Source organism: Salvelinus fontinalis, chromosome 16 (genome assembly GCF_029448725.1).
Source record: "Salvelinus fontinalis isolate EN_2023a chromosome 16, ASM2944872v1, whole genome shotgun sequence".
In the NCBI taxonomy this organism is placed as follows: Eukaryota; Metazoa; Chordata; class Actinopteri; order Salmoniformes; family Salmonidae; genus Salvelinus; species Salvelinus fontinalis.
This window is the reverse complement of record NC_074680.1, coordinates 37783226-37801436: the sequence shown is the minus strand read 5'-3', so window position 1 is coordinate 37801436 and position 18211 is coordinate 37783226. Positions and strand designations below refer to the sequence as shown.

The window sequence follows — 18211 nt, the reverse complement described above, 5'->3', positions numbered from 1 at the left end:
TTGGAATTTTGTAAATGTATTAACAATTCTACATTGAATACTAACGTCAGTTTCCACAACCACAAAGTCATAAACCCTGCCTGTGTCTACAATCTCACGTCTTAAAGTCTTATTTTAAACCTAACCTTAACCATACTGCTAACCATATGCCTCACCCTAACCTTAACGAAAATGACGCAATTATTCCAAAGCTCCAGCTCATTGTCGGAAAACATATTTCTCTACTTCAGTTAACCAGTCCATTTTGAATTTGATATACCACTGTTGTCATTTGACAAGGAATGTAGCTCGTGTATCCTGTCAGTTAGATACGTTTGTATAGTCATTTATTTATGTAGGTGCGCCTGTGTACAGGGAGCGGGACCAGTCAGAACGCAATTGAGTGAGTGCGACATGACGGGGAAACGGAATTTAGGGAGCAGAACTGTGATGTTTGGCTTGGTTTCTTTTTTGTTGTTTCCCGCAAATGCACATGTACAAATGGAACACAAAGTCAAAGCACATTAACGTTGTCTTCAAGACAACATTTTGAACAAACAGTATTTTAACAAAATGTGGTCTCTGGTTAAAGATCGGTTCTTGACATCCGTTCGAGTGCTCGATTACTCATACCTATCCCTTACCCCGTATAACTCTCACGCTCTCTTTCTCCACTCTCACTTTCTGCCTCCCCACCCCCTTCTCCAATTTTACAGTGTTGTCATATCCAGTGACAACTCTCAGTGGTTTCCAATTTCCAAGGCAATTTCCAAGGAAACTGGCTCCACAGTATATATTATAATTCAGAAATGTTCACAAGTTGTTCACTGTTTTCACAAGAAACAGACTGACACACATTTTCTGTTTTGACTGATTTCCGCAAGTAGGCGGAAATAAAGAAGTGCTCATTAGTTTTAATGATAGTGTCGCTTTTCCTTTTTTTCTGTTTGAGGAGAGAGAATCTCGCTAACAGGTGATTTTGAATGACTTTTGGCAGAGGTAAAGAGAGGTTAGTGCGTGTGTGTGTGTGTGTGTGTGTGTGTGTGTGTGTGTGTGTGTGTGTGTTAAAGGTCGACTGATTAGGATTTTTCAACGCCTATACCGATTATTGGAGGATTAAAAAAGCCGATACCGATTAATAGGCCGATTTCTTTAAAAAAAAAAAAATATATATATATATATATATATATCATACACACACATTTTTGTAATAATGACAATTGCAACAATACTGAATGAACAATGAACACTTTTATTTGAACTTAATATAATACATAAATACACACACACACACACACACACACACAGCTCTGAAGTGACAATGATACTGAAGAGTCTGCTTAGGAGACAAATACTCTTAACTGTTTGAATAAAAATAGAGTTTAAGTTACCTGTGATGAATGTTGAAAACAAAAACTGTCATTTCTATATGCAGGAAATCCTATTTTAATAATGGGCATGGTAAGAATTAACGACCGAAGTGCGAATCATAATTCCCATGACACCTTCTAGCAAAATCTGAAAAGCGGTTCCTTCATTTATTCCATAGGATATTTTTAGATTCACTTAAAATAAGGTCTGTGTTTCGTGTAGGCTTACATCACCGTGCCAATTTTATAACTGTGTAGATATCCATAGGACAAGGTAACTCTGATCAATATTAGCTAAATATAAGCGAAGATCATTTTTCTGTAGAACGGATTTATGAAAATATGTTGACAAACGTTACCTTATCCTAGTGAGATTTACACGGGTATCAAAACGTTGAGGCGGTTTAAGCCTGCACGAAACACAGACCTTATTTGAAGTAGATCAAGACATTCTCTATGGAAGACATGAACGTAAAATAACGAAGGAACCCCTTTCAAGTTCAGCCGCAAGTTATTACAGGAATTATAACGCGTCGACTATTTCTCTCTAAACCATATACCTTTGACTAATCCGGAAACTATCACCTCGAAAACAAAACGTTTATTCCGTTCCGTATTTTATCTAACGGGTGGCATCCATGAGTCTAAATATTCCTGTTACATTGCACAACCTTCAATGTTATGTCATAATTACGTAAAATTCTGGCAAATTAGTTGGCAGAGCCAGGCGGCCCAAACTGTTGCATATACCCTGACTCTGCGTGCAATGAACGCAAGAGAAATGACACAATTTCACCTGGTTAATATTGCCTGCTAACCTGGATTTCTTTTAGCTAAATATGCAGGTTTAAAAATATATACTTGTGTATTGATTTTAAGAAAGGCATTGATGTTTATGGTTAAGTACACATTGGAGCAATGACAGTCATTGATTGATTGTTTTTTCTAAGATAAGTTTAATGCTAGCTAGCAATTTACCTTAGTTTACTGCATTCGCGTAACAGGCAGGCTCCTCGTGGAGTGCAATGTAATCAGGTGTTAGAGCATTGGACTAGTTAACTGTAAAGTTGCAAGATTGGATCCCCCGAGTTGACAAGGTTAAAAATCTGTAGGCAGAACGTTCCTAGGCCGTCATTGAAAATAATAATGTGTTCTTAACTGACTTGCCTAGTTAAATAAATATTAAATAAAGGTGTACATTTATTTCTTTTTAATGGCAAATCGGCGCCCAAAAATACAGATTTCCGATTGTTATGAAAACTTGAAATCGCCCCGATTAATCGGCCATTCCGATTAATCGGTCGACCTCTAGTGTGTGTGTGTGTGTGTGTGTGTGTGTGTGATGGATGATCAACTGAGAAGTGACAGAGAGAGAGGAGCTAATCACAGACTGGATCTCTGGCAGAGAGTCTAATGGTAGCTCACAATGCTTTAGGCATGATGAACAAACGCTCTCTATCTTTAGCTCTTTGCTCACTTTCTCTATCCTCATTAACCCTTTCTGTCTTTCTTTCTTTTGTTCTCTCTCAATTCAATGGGCTTTATTGGCATGGTAAATGTCTCTCTCCCTCTCTCTCTTTTTCTCTCTCTCACGCGCTCTTTCTCTCTCTCACGCGCTCTTTCTCTCTCCCTAGCACTTCCTCTCGCCCCCTGTTCTCTCTTATCCCTTTCTCTGTCTCTCTCTCTCCTAACCCATTAAGAGGTGGTGAAAACCCACCAAGCCCAATCTTGGCATCTGTATTATTTATGCTGTGAATTCAAAGATGATTAAGCCATCATGTCTGATTTTACAGGAGACCCTAGAGAAAAATATAAAGAAGGGAAAGAGTGTGTGTATATAAAGTCAGAACATAACGTGTATAAAGTCAGAACATCTGCTGTCTCTGCCACTGTCTGTCACCAAGGGAGTACCCCAAGGCTCAATCCTAGGCCCCACGTTCTTATCAATTTACATCAACAACATAGCTCAGGCAGAAGGAAGCTCTCTCATTTATATGCAGATGATACAATCTTATACTCAGCTGGCCCCTCCCTGGGTTTTGTGTTAAATGCTCTACAACAAAGGTTTTAGTGTCCAACAAGCTTTCTCTGCCCTTAAAACAAAGGTCATGTGGTTCGGTAAGAAGAATGCCCCTTTCCCTAAAGGTGTGATTAGTACCTCTGAGCGTTTAGAGCTTGAGGTAGTCAGCTCATACAAGTACTTGGGAGTATGGCTAGACGGTATACTGGCCTTCTCTCAGCACACATCCAAGCTGCAGGCTAAAGTTAAATCTAGACTTGGTTTCCTCTATCGTAAATCGCTCCTCTTTCACCCCAGCTGCCAAACCAACTCTGATTCAGATGACCATCCTACCCATGCTAGATTACGGAGGTGTAATTTATAGATCGGCAGTCAAGGATGCTCTCAAGCAGTTAGATGTTCTTTACCATTCGGCCTTCAGATTTTCCACCCAATGTTCCTTATAGGACACATCACTGCACTCTATACTCCTCTGTAAATGGTCATCGATGTTTATCCGTCGCAAGACCCACTGGTTGATGCTTATTTATAAAACCCTCTTATGCCTCACTCCCCCCTATCTGAGATACCTACTACAACCCTCATCCTCCACATAAAATACCCGTTCCTCTCGCCACATTCTGTTAAAGAGCCCCAAAGCACACACATCCCTGGGTCGCTCCTCTTTTCAGTTCGCTGCAGCTAGCGACTGGAACGAGCTGCAACAAACACTCAAACTGGACAGTTTTATCTCAATCTCTTCATTCAAAGACTCAATCATGGACACTCTTACTGACAGTTGTGGCTGCTTTGCGTGATGTGTTGTTGTCTCTACCTTTTTGCAATTTGTGCTGTTGTCTGTGCCCAACAATGTCTGTACCATGTTTGCTGAAACCATTGTGCTGCTGCCATGTTGTGTTGCTACCATGTTGTTGTCATGTTGTGTTCTCATGTGTTGCTGCCATGCTATGATGTCTTGGGTCTATCTTTATGTAGTGTTGTGTTGTCTCTCTTGTTGTGTTGCTACCATGTTGTTGTCATGTTGTGTTCTCATGTGTTGCTGCCATGCTATGTTGTCTTGGGTCTATCTTTATGTAGTGTTGTGTTGCTACCATGTTGTTGTCATGTTGTGTTCTCATGTGTTGCTGCCATGCTATGATGTCTTGGGTCTATCTTTATGTAGTGTTGTGTTGTGTCTCTTGTTGTGTTGTGTTTGTCCTACATTTGTATTTTTAATCCCATCCCCGCAGGAGGTCTTTTGCCTCTTGGTAGGCCATCATTGTAAATAAGGATTTGTTCTTAATTGACTTGCCTAGTTAAATTAAGGTTAATTATACAAACATTTTAAATATGTTTCAGGATGTGTGTGTTTGTGCAAGCATCGTGTGTGTACATTTGAGCGTGCCTGCCTGTGCTTGTGTGTTCCCTGCAGTGTTTGTCCAGGCCCTGGGCTAGCCAGTCAGTGGTTCGTCCAGGCCCTGGGCTAGCCAGTCAGTGGTTCGTCCAGGCCCTGGGCTAGCCAGTCAGTGTTTGTCCAGGCCCTGGGCTAGCCAGTCAGTGGTTCGTCCAGGCCCTGGGCTAGCCAGTCAGTGGTTCGTCCAGGCCCTGGGCTAGCCAGTCAGTGGTTCGTCCAGGCCCTGGGCTAGCCAGTCAGTGTTTGTCCAGGCCCTGGGCTAGCCAGTTAGTGGTTCGTCCAGGCCCTGGGCTAGCCAGTCAGTGTTTTTCCAGGCCCTGGGCTAGCCAGTCAGTGGTTCGTCCAGGCCCTGGGCTAGCCAGTCAGTGTTTGTCCAGGCCCTGGGCTAGCCAGTCAGTGTTTGTCCAGGCCCTGGGCTAGCCAGTTAGTGGTTCGTCCAGGCCCTGGGCTAGCCAGTCAGTGGTTCGTCCAGGCCCTGGGCTAGCCAGTCAGTGGTTCGTCCAGGCCCTGGGCTAGCCAGTCAGTGTGTTTGACCCCATCATCCCTGACAGTCACAGTGCCCACAGCCCAACCACAGGGACCTTTGGTCAGCTATAAATACAAATCTTTCTCTCTCTCTCTCTCTCTCTCTCTCTCTGGCTGCAGTGTGGAGTCAGCGCATCATCCCAAATGGCACCCTATTTCCCTATTTAGTGCACTACTTTCTACCAGGCTCCATAGGACTCTGGTCAAAAGTTGTGCACTACATAGGGAATAGGGTTGCATTTGGGACGCACTTAAAGTGGAGTGTCTCTCATGCAGCTGCCGGGTAGCAGCTCTCCTCTGCTCTGACATCACCAGGGAGCGACAGGGGAAGTCAGGAATAGAACAACAGTCCTCATATGACCTACTCCTGCACAATACATGCAGGTTTTTTAGGCAGTCAGGCTGCTGTATACTACTCAGGCCTTCTACTCACAAAACAGTGTGTGTGTGAGACTCTTTCCTAGACACGCTTGGTCAAACAAAGCCCCCTTCAGAGTCCCAAGGGGTTAGACAGGGACAGTCCCCACACAGTGACACAGAGAAGATAGAGAGAGGGAGGGAGAGCGTTGGTAGTAGAGGGAGGGAAACAAACTCATAACAGGCCCCTGACAGTCACACATGACCAGAGAGAGAGAGAAAGAGAGAGAGACAGAGAGGGGTGTGACGAGAGCGAGAGATAGCGTTGGTAGTAGGAGGAGGGAAAACAAACTCATAACAGGCCCCTGACAGTCACACATGACCAGAGAGAGAGAGAAAGAGAGAGAGACAGAGAGGGGGGTGACGAGAGCGAGAGATAGCGTTGGTAGTAGGGGGAGGGAAAACACTCATCAAAACAGAGTACTAGTTTGTCCCCTATCTCAGTGAAATCCTAACACTGTAGCCACTTGCTGCAGCTGGCTACAAAGAATGACAGAGCGAGAAAAAAGAAAGAAAGATCAAGTTTGAATGTTCCATAATCCTGTATGGCTCAGCTGGACAAGAGGCAATGGAAAGGGAGAGAGACACAGAGGGAGGGAGAGAGAGAATGAATGTGGAAAACCTCCGTCACCTCAGGAGAAAAACACATACCACAGCTACTCAGCGTTTACTAAACCAGAACCACACTGGCACCCTCACTCCTAATCCACATTGCGGTTGTCATGTCACACCTATATATATATATATATATATATATATATATATATATAGTACCAGTCAAAAGTTTGTACATTGTAGAATAATAGTGAAGACATCAAAACTATGAAATAACACATATGGAATGATGTAGTAACCAATAAAGTGTTAAACAAATCCAAATATATTTTATATTTGAGATTCTTCAAAGTAGCCACCCTTTGCCTTGATGGCAGCGTTGCACACTCTTGGCATTCTCTCAACCAGCTTCACCTGGAAGGCTTTTCCCACTGTCTTGAAGGAGTTCCCACATATGCTGAGCAATTATTGTCTGTTTTTCCTTCACTCTGCAGTCCAACTCATCCCAAACCATCTCAATTGGGTTGAGGTCGGTTGATTGTGGAGGCCAGGTGTGACGACCCTCCCACTCTGTCTACCGTTTTCTCTCTCTTTGCTCTTGTTTCCTTATTAGGATGCCGGTGGGCGGAGTTGGGAGGGTCGTCAGCTACATGGGAAACAGCTGGGCCCACTCTCCCAGGATAAATACACCACTTCCCCATTCATGGAGGGGACTCTCTCCAGGCAGACATTTTGATAGATTCGGTTATGGTTCATGGTGCTACCTAGTTTCGTTATTTAATAAATATATTTTGTTACTCCTTATCTCCACGTGGTCTCCTTTTTGTTACGGGCTCTGAGCCGGTTCGTGACAAGTGGGGGCTCATCCGGGATATTTGAACGTATTGGTTTGGGAGAACGTGGAGGTACGTGTTTGGTTTGCGTATTTTGTTTGAGTTTGATAGGCCCAGTATTGGTGGCCTTTGTTGTTTGGTTTGTGTGTTGCGTTGGAGAGAGTATAATGGTTAGTTTCCAGGCCCTGCCCAGCCTGTAAACTCTTGTTCTACTTTCTGTTGGGATATCGGTCTGAGGTGAGTAATCGGCTGTGTACCTCAGTGGGAGATTTGGGTAGGGTAGTGGAACTTGCTACCCGGAGCTATAGCCTTTTACCCCTGATAGGCTTAGTGACCTGTTTCACTTTTTTAAATATGTTGGGCATGGTTAATGTTTGTTATTTTTGTGTGGTGTCTGTGGACTGAGCAGTTGTCTCGGGGGCACATCCGTGGCTTGGTGGAATCTACCAGCGTGCTGGGGGGTTTATTTTCATGCCAGCGGGCTACAGTGCGTAAATACCCACCGCAAATCCGCACGAAGACTAGGGTTGAGTTAATGTAGGTTTGGGGAAGCTCCGTATCTCATCTCTCTTCTGTGGTACTCAGGGTGATTGTCATTTCTTGAGTTGTGGTCTGGTGTGCTCAGCAGAGGGGAAGAGTGAGAATTTGTTGTAACTATGGCATCTTTTGTAGATGAGTTCATTCGCTTTCCATCAGAGGAACTGTTAGAATTAGGTACTAAAGAACAGCTGTTGAAAATTGCCGAATACAACAAGGTTGAAATTAGTGATAAACGTCTAAAGAATTCTATTAGGTTGATATTGAAGGCCAATCTGATGGAGAGTGGTATTCTTGAGCCAGCCTCTGCTGAGGAGTCATCTCCCCGTAACGTTACAATGGCCATTCCATTGGTTAGTCCTAGTAGTTTTCTTTTTGAACAGCAGAAAGAACTGCTTCTGTTACGGCAGCATGATCGTGAGAAGCTAGAGTATGATCGTGTAAAGTATGAAAAGGAATTAGATATGGAGCATGCTAAAATCAAGTTGCAACAAGAACGGATAGAGTTGGTTAGGGAAGGAAAGATTTCAGGGGAGAGTTTGTTCTGGGAAGGTGACCCAGATTTACCTAGGGTTCGTTCCTCTATTGGTCGTGCCCCGGACACATTTGATATTGTTGGGAACTTAAGGTTATTGCCTCAGTTTAATGAAAAGGACCCTGAGACATTCTTTTCATTGTTTGAGCGTGTTGCTGACGCTAGGAGTTGGCCTGATTCTGACCGCACCTTAATGTTGCAGTGTGTGCTGACTGGTAAAGCGCAGGAAGCATATTCAGCTCTTAGTGTACACGACAGTGCCAACTATGATAAGGTTAAAACGGCTGTGTTACAAATTTATGAATTGGTAACTGAGGCTTACCGCCAACGATTTAGAACTTTAAAAAAGGATGATAAACAGACTCATGTTGAGTTTGCGCGACAATTATCTTTACAGTTTAATCGCTGGTGTTCCGCCTCTGAAGTTGTGACTCTCCAAGGGCTGTGTGATCTGATTATGTTAGAGCAATTTAAGGACTCAATCCCTGATCGTATTGCCACATATATTAACGAACGAAAAGTAAAGAATGTCGCTGAAGCTGCGGGTTTGGCGGATGAGTATGTGTTGACTCACAAAAGTGTCTTTGCAGAGCCCCGTATTCGGAATGAGTGGGGGCATTCGGATAGATTTGGGCTTCGCTCACCAAGATATTTTGGTTCACGGGCAGAGTTCAATTCAACTAGGGTTGAGCCTGACTCCCGTGGAAAAGCTGACTTTGGGCAAGAGTGTCATTACTGTCATGATTCAGGTCATTGGAAAAACGAATGTCCGGTTCTCAGGGAAAAGGACAAATTCAGTACGCGTGATTATGTTAAATCTAAGCCTACGGCGTTAGCTGCGCCTGTTTCACATCAGTTCACTCATGACACGTGGTCTCAGGCGCAGGTGAAAGTCCATATTCACCCAGGCTATTTACCTTTCATTATGGAAGGTTTTGTGTCTATATTAGGGAGTAAGGAATTGGTGCCAGTGAAGATCTTGAGAGACACAGGTGCCTCCGAATCGTTTGTGTTGGAGTCTGTGTTACCCTTTTCAGCTGAGACTGATTCGGGGAAGAGTGTTCTAATTAGGGGAATAGGTTTGAACACTCTTTCAGTTCCATTACATAAAATGATGTTGGATTGTGGGTTGGTAAAAGGTGAGGTTGTTGTGGGGGTGCGTCCTTCGTTGCCTATTGAGGGTGTTGACGTTGTTCTTGGGAATAACTTGGCTGGTGATTGTGTATGGCCTGTCGTGTTTCCATCTCGAGTTGTTTCCATAAAGCCGTTAGTTGTTGAGATTCCAGATGAGAGTGTACAGAGCTCCCCAGGGATGTTCCGTGCGTGTGCAGTGACGAGTTCTATGAGTCGTGGCGAACTGGTCACTGTGCCGACTGATGAGAATACCGCAAAGAAGTATGACACTGCTTTCCCTGTTATTCCGTTATCTGTTACCCACTCAGATCTAGTCAGTGCGCAGCGGACTGACCCCACATTGGAAGAGTTGCGTGACCAAATTGTGCCTGTGGAACAGTTAGGAGGTGTCGCCCATTGCTATTTTCTCCAAGAGGATGTCCTGATGAGAAAGTGGGTGTCTCATGGTAGTCGTTTTCTGGGGGAGGCGATTAGTCAGGTTGTGGTACCAGTAAAGCTTCGTGAGTTGGTTTTGACAACTTCTCACAATGGTGTTGCTGGACATATGGGTGTGAGGAAAACATACCATCGCATATTAAGACATTTCTTTTGGCCTAGATTAAAGAGGGATGTCTCTGATTTCATCAACTTGTCACACCTGTCAATTAACTGGTAAACCTAATCAAGCTATTAAGCCGGTACCACGGTTTCCTACTCCTGTACTCAGCCAACCTTTTGAGTATTTGATCATTGACTGTGTGGGTCCTTTGCCTCGTACAAAAAAGGGTAGATTGAAATGAGTAGTCTGTTACGTTGTGAAGTGGCTATGAATCGTTGGGAATTAAAAAATTAATGACCTTGTTCTTTTCGTTGGAGTTTGTAGCTGATGTGGTCTCGTGCGCCCTCTTCCTGAATGTTTGTATGGTCAGGTTCTGTCTTTCCTGTCTATTCCGTCCTGGTCTGGGAAGTCTTCTTTCCTCTTAAAAGTTGCTTCCTATGCACTAATGTTGCTGAGGTCTGGGGAGTCTTCTTTCCTCTTAAATGTTGCTTCCTATGTATTAAGGTTGCTGAGGTCTGGGGAGTCTTCTTTCCTCTTAAAGGTTGCTTCCCGTGCACAAAGGTTGCTGAGGTCTGGAGAGGAGGTTGGCTGGGGCAAATTTGGAAGTGGGAACACGTACCCCTCATCAATTTGGGACGCAAGTGCTGTGTCAGTTTGGGACGCAGAGGGCGGTATGTTGTTCCGGGGTCCTTGTTGGTCCCCGGTTTTATGGGGGGTAATGTGACGACCCTCCCACTCTGTCTACCGTTTTGTCTCTCTTTGCTCTTGTTTCCTTATTAGGATGCCGGTGGGCGGAGTTGGGAGGGTCGTCAGCTACATGGGAAACACCTGGGCCCACTCTCCCAGGATAAATTAAATTGTAATTATTCGATTTATTGCCTACCTCATGCCTTTTGCACACATTGTATATAGATTCTCTTTTTTTCTACCATGTTATTGACTTGTCTATTGTTTACTCCATGTGTAACTCTGTGTTGTCTGTTCACACTGCTATGCTTTATCTTGGCCAGGTCGCAGTTGCAAATGAGAACTTGTTCTCAACTAGCCTACCTGGTTAAATAAAGGTGAAATAAAAAATAAATACACCACTTCCCCATTCATGGAGGGGACTCTCTCCAGGCAGACATTTTGATAGATTCGGTTATGTTTCATGGTGCTACCTAGTTTCGTTATTTAATAAATATATTTTGTTACTCCTTATCTCCACGTGGTCTCCTTTTTTTTACGGGCTCTGAGCCGGTTCGTGACACAGGTCTTCTGATGCAACACTCCATCACTCTCCTTCTTGGTCAAATAGCCATTACACTGCCTGGAGGTGTGTTGGGTCATTGTCCTGTTGAAAAAAAAATGATAGTCCCACTAAGTGCAAACCAGATGGAATGGCATATCGCTGCAGAGTGCTGTGGTAGCCATGCTGGTTAAGTGTGCCTTGAATTCTAAAAAAATCACAGACAGTGTCACCAGCAAAGCACCATCACACTTCCTCCTCCATGCCTCACGATGGAAACCACACATGCAGAGATCATCCGTTCACCTACTCTGCGTCTCACAAAGACACAGCGGTTGGAACCAAAAGTCTCACATTTCAGACCAAAGGACAGATTTCCACCGGTCTAATGTCCACTGCTCGTGTTTCTTGGCCCAAGCAAGTCTCTTCTTATTATTGGTCTCGTTTAGTAGTGGTTTCTTTGCAGCAATTCAGCCATGAAGGTGTCATGACTGATCACAATAATCCAAATAGGTCAGATCAGGTTTGCAATGACTAACTTCAATCAGACCCCCTTTCACCTGTAGAGGGGGAGGATAGAACTAGTACGGCTTGGCACTCACGCCCTGTTGTAAATCAAGGGAGAAGATCCAGGCCTGTGCTTTGTCTCAACAGACCTTTTCCCACAAACTCTTAACACTTTAAAAAGTGAATACTGCTATAATATTTTGAATGTAGAATATGGGGAATTTTGTGTTAAAGTGTGTAGCAGAACAACTGATTGCCCACCTACACATTACACTCCATGCAGTTTAGCTTCAGAGCAAAACACTCCACAGAAACGGCCAACTGCTTTCTTCTGGAAATTGTGAAGTCCACGATGGAAAAAGGGGGCGTTATTGGGGCTGTGTTTCTGGACCTAAGGAAGGCTTTTTATACTGTTAACCATGAGGTTCTCATCACAAAATTGTCCAAGTTCAATTATTCCCCCGATGTCGTGAGATGGATGAAATCATACTTTGAAGGCAGAACTCAGCGTCTCAGAGTGAGCAATGAGCTGTCGCCCACTCTTAGCTATGATGTGGGCGTGCCCCAAGGGTCAATGCTGGGGCCCCTCCTGTTCAGCCTGTACATTAATGATCTGGCTTCTGTCTGTACTGGGTCTGAAGTTCAAATGTATGCAGATGATACAGTGATATATGTGCATGCAAAGAGCAAACAAGCTGCACAAGAACTCACTACTGTAATGGTCCAGGTTACAAAGTGGCACAGTGACTCATGTTTGCATCTCAATGTGAAAAAACTGTCTGCCTGTTCTTCACAAAGAAGGCAACTTATGCTACAGAGCCAGATGTCTATGTGTCAGGGGAGCAGCTCCAGGTGGTATCTGATTTTAAGTACCTTGGCATCATACTTGATTCCGACCTCTTTTAAAAAGCAGGTGAAAAACGTAATTCAAATAACCAAATTCAATCTAGCTAATTTCCGATTAAGACAAAATTGTTTGACTACAGAGGTAGCAAAACTGTACTTCAAATCTATGATACTCCCCCACTTAACATACTGCTTGACTAGTTGGACCCAAGCTTGCTGTACAACATTAAAACCAATTCAGTCTGTCTACAAACAGGCTCTCAAAGGGCTTGATAGAAAGCTCAATATCCATCATCACTGTTACATCCTCAGAAAGCATGAGCTCCTGAGTTGGAAAAATCTTGTGCAATATACTGACGCATGTCTTGTATTCAAGACCCTAAATGGCCTGGCTCCCCCTCCAGTCAGTATATTTGTTAAATAGAAAACCCAAACATATGGCAGCCGATCCACAAGGTCTGCCATGAGAGGTGACTGTATAGTTCCCTTAAGGAAAAGCACCTTTAGTCAATCTGCTTTTTCTGTGAGAGCTTCCCATGTCTGGAACACACTGCCATCAGACACACACAACTGCACCACCTATCACACTTTCACTTGTCACTTGAAGACTTGGCTAAAGGCCAATCAGACTAGAGAACATAATCCCTATTTGTGTATTTCCACTTTCCATGTTGTCTGTTGTCTGTAGCTTGTGAGGTGTGGAAACACTTTGTTGCTTTTATGGATTTTGTTTTGTTGCTTTTTTGTGATATGTTGCTCTGTCTGCATGCTATGTCTTGCTTGTCCTATGTTGCTCTGCGTGTGCTCACCGCTCATTGATTGTATTGTTATTGTAATTGTTTTTAATAACCTGCCCAGGGACTGTGGTTGAAAAACCGTCACTTTTACTGAGACGTTGATTAATGTGCACTGTCCCTGTAAAAATAAACTCAAGCTCATTGGTCAGAGGTGATCCATAGAACATTGTCATTTTGTTTGTTATTTTGTGATGTCATTAAAAATGTTATTTTTTAATGACATCTGTAACATACTGTGACTTGGAAAGTACACACACTACATAGCTGGAGTTTGGCAGACGATTTTACTCGCTGTGCACTTCAGCACTCAGCAGTCCCATTCTGTGAGCTTGTGTGGTCTACCACTTCGCGACTAAGCCATTGTTGCACCACCTCACAATAACAGCACTTAAAGTTTACCGAGGCAGCTCTAACAGAGCAGAAATTTTACGAACTGTCTTGTTTGAAAGGCGGGATCCTATGACGTTGCCGCGTTGAAAGTCACTGAGATCTTCAATAAGTCCATTCTACTGCCAATGTTTGTCTATGGAGATTGCATGGTTGTGTGCTCGATTTTATACACTTGTCAGCAACGGGTGTGGCTGATATAACCAAATCCACTAATTTGAAGGGGTGTCCGCATATTGTGTACAGTGCATTTGGAAATTATTCAGACCCCTTGACTTTTTCCACATTTTGTTACGTTACAGCCTTATTCTAAAATGGATTCAATAGTTTTTTTCCGTCATAAATCTACACACAATACCCCATAATGACAAAGCAAAAACAGGTTTTTAGAAAATGTTGGCAATGTATTTAAAATAAAAAATGGAATATTACATTTACCTAAGTATTCAAACCCTTTACTCAGTACTTTGTTGAATCACCTTTGGCAGCGATTACAGCCTCGAGTCTTCTTGGATATGACGCTACAAGCTTGGCACACCTGTATTTGGGGAGTTTCTCAAATTCTTCTCTGCAAATCCTCTCAAGCTCTGTCAGGTTGGATGGGCAGTGTCGCTGCACAGCTATTTCCAGGTCTCTCCTGGGATGTTTGATCGGGTTCAAGTGTGGGCTCTGGCTGGGCCTCTCAAGGACATTCAGAGACTTGTCCCGAAGCCACTCCTGCGTTGTCTTAGCTGTGTGCTTATGGTCATTGTCTTGATTGAACTCTTTGGCCTGAATGTCCAGTGTCACGTCTGGAGGAAACCTGGCACCATCCCTACGGTGGAGCATGGTGGTGGCAGCATCATGCTGTGGGGATGTTATTCAGCGGCAGGGACTGGGAGACTAGTCAGGATTGAGGCAAAGATGAATGTAGCAAAGCACAGTATTTATTTTTTTGTTCTAGTGGGAACAGTAACATTAGCCATCTCAAAAAATTATACTTAAAAGGAAAATATTTGTATTTGTATGTTTAGCTCACATAATATAATTTAAAAGAATGCATTACGGTGTCTGTAATATAGTAAATGTTGCAAAAACAAATGTAGTCATGAATAAATCAATTTCTATAGCTTCCATAATATTTTTTTACAATGGTGAGGGAGTGCCAAGATGGTGGCACTGTGTCCCCTATCAGTCATTTAATGTATATATAAATCATTGGTCCCGAAGCAGTGAGCGGATGAAATAAGCGTTGTGTTTCTGATGTGTCTTGCTGAATACTTTGTCCTCTCTCCCCTTCTATCTGCATCACTCAGCAGTGACCCGTATGGTGATGTAATGTGCTGCCTCAGATCCACTGGAGCATGTGGTGGAGGGAATCTATAGAGCCTTGTGGCATTCTAATGTTCCATTAGAACATCCTAAAAGCATTAGAACAGTGTTCTTATGTTCTAACAGCCCCTCTGGGACAATGAAGCATCCCAGAAGCCAAGCGCTTAGAGCCGTTGGTGGTTCTGTGGGAGGATGCACTACCAAGGGGAACGGCAGGACAGGGCTGGGGAGTGTGTGGGTAAGGGAGGGAAGGTGTGTGCTCATGCGAGCATGTCTAAGTGCACATGTGTGTGTAAGGGGTGAAGTTTGCGTTTCAGGTTTATGTAAGGTTATGAAACTGGTTTCTCTGTAAGTCAGATGTGAAAAGTGGATCAGAGTGTGTTAGGTCAAGGAAGGGTAAGCCAGGAGGTCTTTACCTGATCCAGGTAGGCTCATGTATATTCACTGTGTGTTTGTGTGTTTGTATTTATTCCGTCTGTGTGTGCGTGTACACGCTAGTGTATGCTTGCGCCATCCATTCACCGCGTGCGTGCGTCAAGCGTGTATGTACATGTGTGTATAAGTGTGTGTTTGGGAAAATCAATCAGGTTTATGGCTGGTGCAGCAAAATGCTATTGATCAATGCTGTAAATGTCAAACAAGCATACAATATTTCAATTATTTTTAATAATCAACACTTTTGTACAGCAGTAAATATATAAATAGTATGTAAAAACGATTAAAGTGACCAGTGTTCAATGACTATGTACATAGGGCAGCAGTCCCTAAGGTGCAGGGTAGAGTAACGGGTGGTAGCCGGCTAAGGGGCAGAGTAGGGTACTGGGCAGAGGGCAGGGTAGCGGTGGCTGTTTATCAGTCTCTCGATCTCGGCTGAGGTCCTTGATGATCTTCTTGGCCTTCCTGTGACACCGGGTGCTGTATTTCCTGGAGGGTAGACAGTGTTCCCCCGATGGTTCATTGGGCTGACTTCACCACCCTGTGGAGAGCCCTGCGGTTGCGGACAGTGCAATTTAAAAAAATCAAATCAAATTTTATTTGTCACATACACATGGTTAGCAGATGTTAATGTGAGTGTAGCGAAATGCTTGTGCTTCTAGTTCCAACCATGCAGTAATATCTAACAAGTAATCTAACAATTTCACAACAGCTAACTTATACACACAAGTGTAAAGGAATGAATAAGAATATGTGCATAAAAATATATGGATGAGCGATGGCCGCGCAGCATAGGCAGATGCAGTAGTTGGTAGAGAGTACAGTATATACATATGAGATGAGTAATGTAGGGTATGTAAACATTATATAAAGTGCCATTGTTTAAAGTGACTAGTGATACATTTATTACATCCAATTTTGAGTTATTAAAGTGGCGAGAGATTTGAGTCAGTATGTTGGCAGCAGCCACTAAATGTTAGTGAAGGCTGTTTAACAGTCTGATGGCCTTGAGATAGAAGCTGTTTTTCAGTCTCTCGGTCCCAGCTTTGATACACCTGTACTGACCTCGCTGTCTGGATGATAGCGGGGTGAACAGCCAGTGGCTCGGGTGGTTGTTGTCCTTGATGACCTTTTTGGCCTTCCTGTGACATCGGGTGGTGTAGGTGTCCTGGAGGGCAGGTAGTTTGCCCCCGGTGATGCATTGTGCAGACCTCACTACCCTCTGGAGAGCCTTATGGTTGTAGGCGGAGCAGTTGCCGTACCAGGCGATAATACAGCCCGACAGGATGCTCTCGATTGTGCGTCTATAAAAGTTTGTGCGTGTTTTTGGTGACAAGCCAAATTTCTTCAGCCTCCTGAGGGCGGTGGCCCGTTCCTGTAGGTTCATGCTCTACAACATCCGCAGAGTACGACCCTGCCTCACACAGGAAGCGGCGCAGGTCCTAATCCAGGCACTTGTCATCTCCCGTCTGGATTACTGCAACTCGCTGTTGGCTGGGCTCCCTGCCTGTGCCATTAAACCCCTACAACTCATCCAGAACGCCGCAGCCCGTCTGGTGTTCAACCTTCCCAAGTTCTCTCACGTCACCCCGCTCCTCCGCTCTCTCCACTGGCTTCCAGTTGAAGCTCGCATCCGCTACAAGACCATGGTGCTTGCCTACGGAGCTGTGAGGGGAACGGCACCTCAGTACCTCCAGGCTCTGATCAGGCCCTACACCCAAACAAGGGCACTGCGTTCATCCACCTCTGGCCTGCTCGCCTCCCTACCACTGAGGAAGTACAGTTCCCGCTCAGCCCAGTCAAAACTGTTCGCTGCTCTGGCCCCCCAATGGTGGAACAAACTCCCTCACGACGCCAGGACAGCGGAGTCAATCACCACCTTCCGGAGACACCTGAAACCCCAACTCTTTAAGGAATACCTAGGATAGGATAAAGTAATCCTTCTGACCCCCCCCCCTTAAAAGATTTAGATGCACTGTTTGTAAAGTGGCTGTTCCACTGGATGTCATAAGGTGAACGCACCAATTTGTAAGTCGCTCTGGATAAGAGCGTCTGCTAAATGACTTAAATGTAAATGTAAAGGTTGAAGAGGTGCTGCTGCGCCTTCTTCACAACGCTGTCTGTGTGGGTGGACCATTTCAGTTTGTCCGTGATGTGTACGACGAGGAACTTAACCTGTCTAGGATCAGCGTGGCGCTAGCGGCACCCCCCCCCCCCCCCCACTGAAAAACCAGTGCCGCGAAATTCAAAAAAAATATTTTTTTAAAATATTTAACTTTCACACATTAAAGTCCAATACAGCTAATGAAAGACACAGATCTTATGAATCCAGTCAACATTTCCGATTTTTAAAATGTTTTACAGGGAAGACACAATATGTAAAGATGTACATCTATTACCTAAAAACACATTAGCATAATCCACCATCTTTTATTTGTCCACCAACACCAGTAGCCATCACCAATTCGGCTAAACTAAGATATTTATAGCCCCTAACCAACAAAAAAACTCATTAGATGACAGTCTGATAACATATTTATGGTATGGGATAGGTTTTGTTAGAAAAAAGTGCATATTTCAGGTATATGGCATAGTTTACAATTGCACCCACCATCACAAATGGACTAGAATAATTACAATGAGCAACGTGTTTACCTAACTACTAATCATCAAACATTTCGTAAAAATACACAGCATACACGAATCGAAAGACACAGATCCTGTGAATACAGACAATATTTCAGATTTTCTAAGTGTCTTACAGCGAAAACACAATAAATCGTTATATTAGCTTAGCACATAGCAATTAGCAGCCCAGCATTGATTCTAGCCAAAGTGAGCGATAAAAGTCAACATCGCCAAAA

General features: G+C 43.8%; 1 protein-coding gene across 6 annotated transcripts in view; it reads left to right on the top strand.

Moving 5' to 3' along the window:
* Window positions 1-18211, top strand: part of LOC129813118 (alpha-(1,6)-fucosyltransferase-like) — a 182028-nt gene that overhangs the window by 14521 nt on the left and 149296 nt on the right. For 3 of the 6 annotated variants that reach the window (XR_008753118.1, XR_008753116.1, XR_008753117.1), the window contains exon 2: window positions 6873-10695. The exons of the other annotated variants lie outside the window; for them this stretch is intronic. The gene's annotated coding sequence lies outside the window, so the exon portion shown is untranslated. The remainder of the gene's footprint in view (window positions 1-6872; window positions 10696-18211) is intronic. 6 annotated transcript variants of the gene reach the window in all.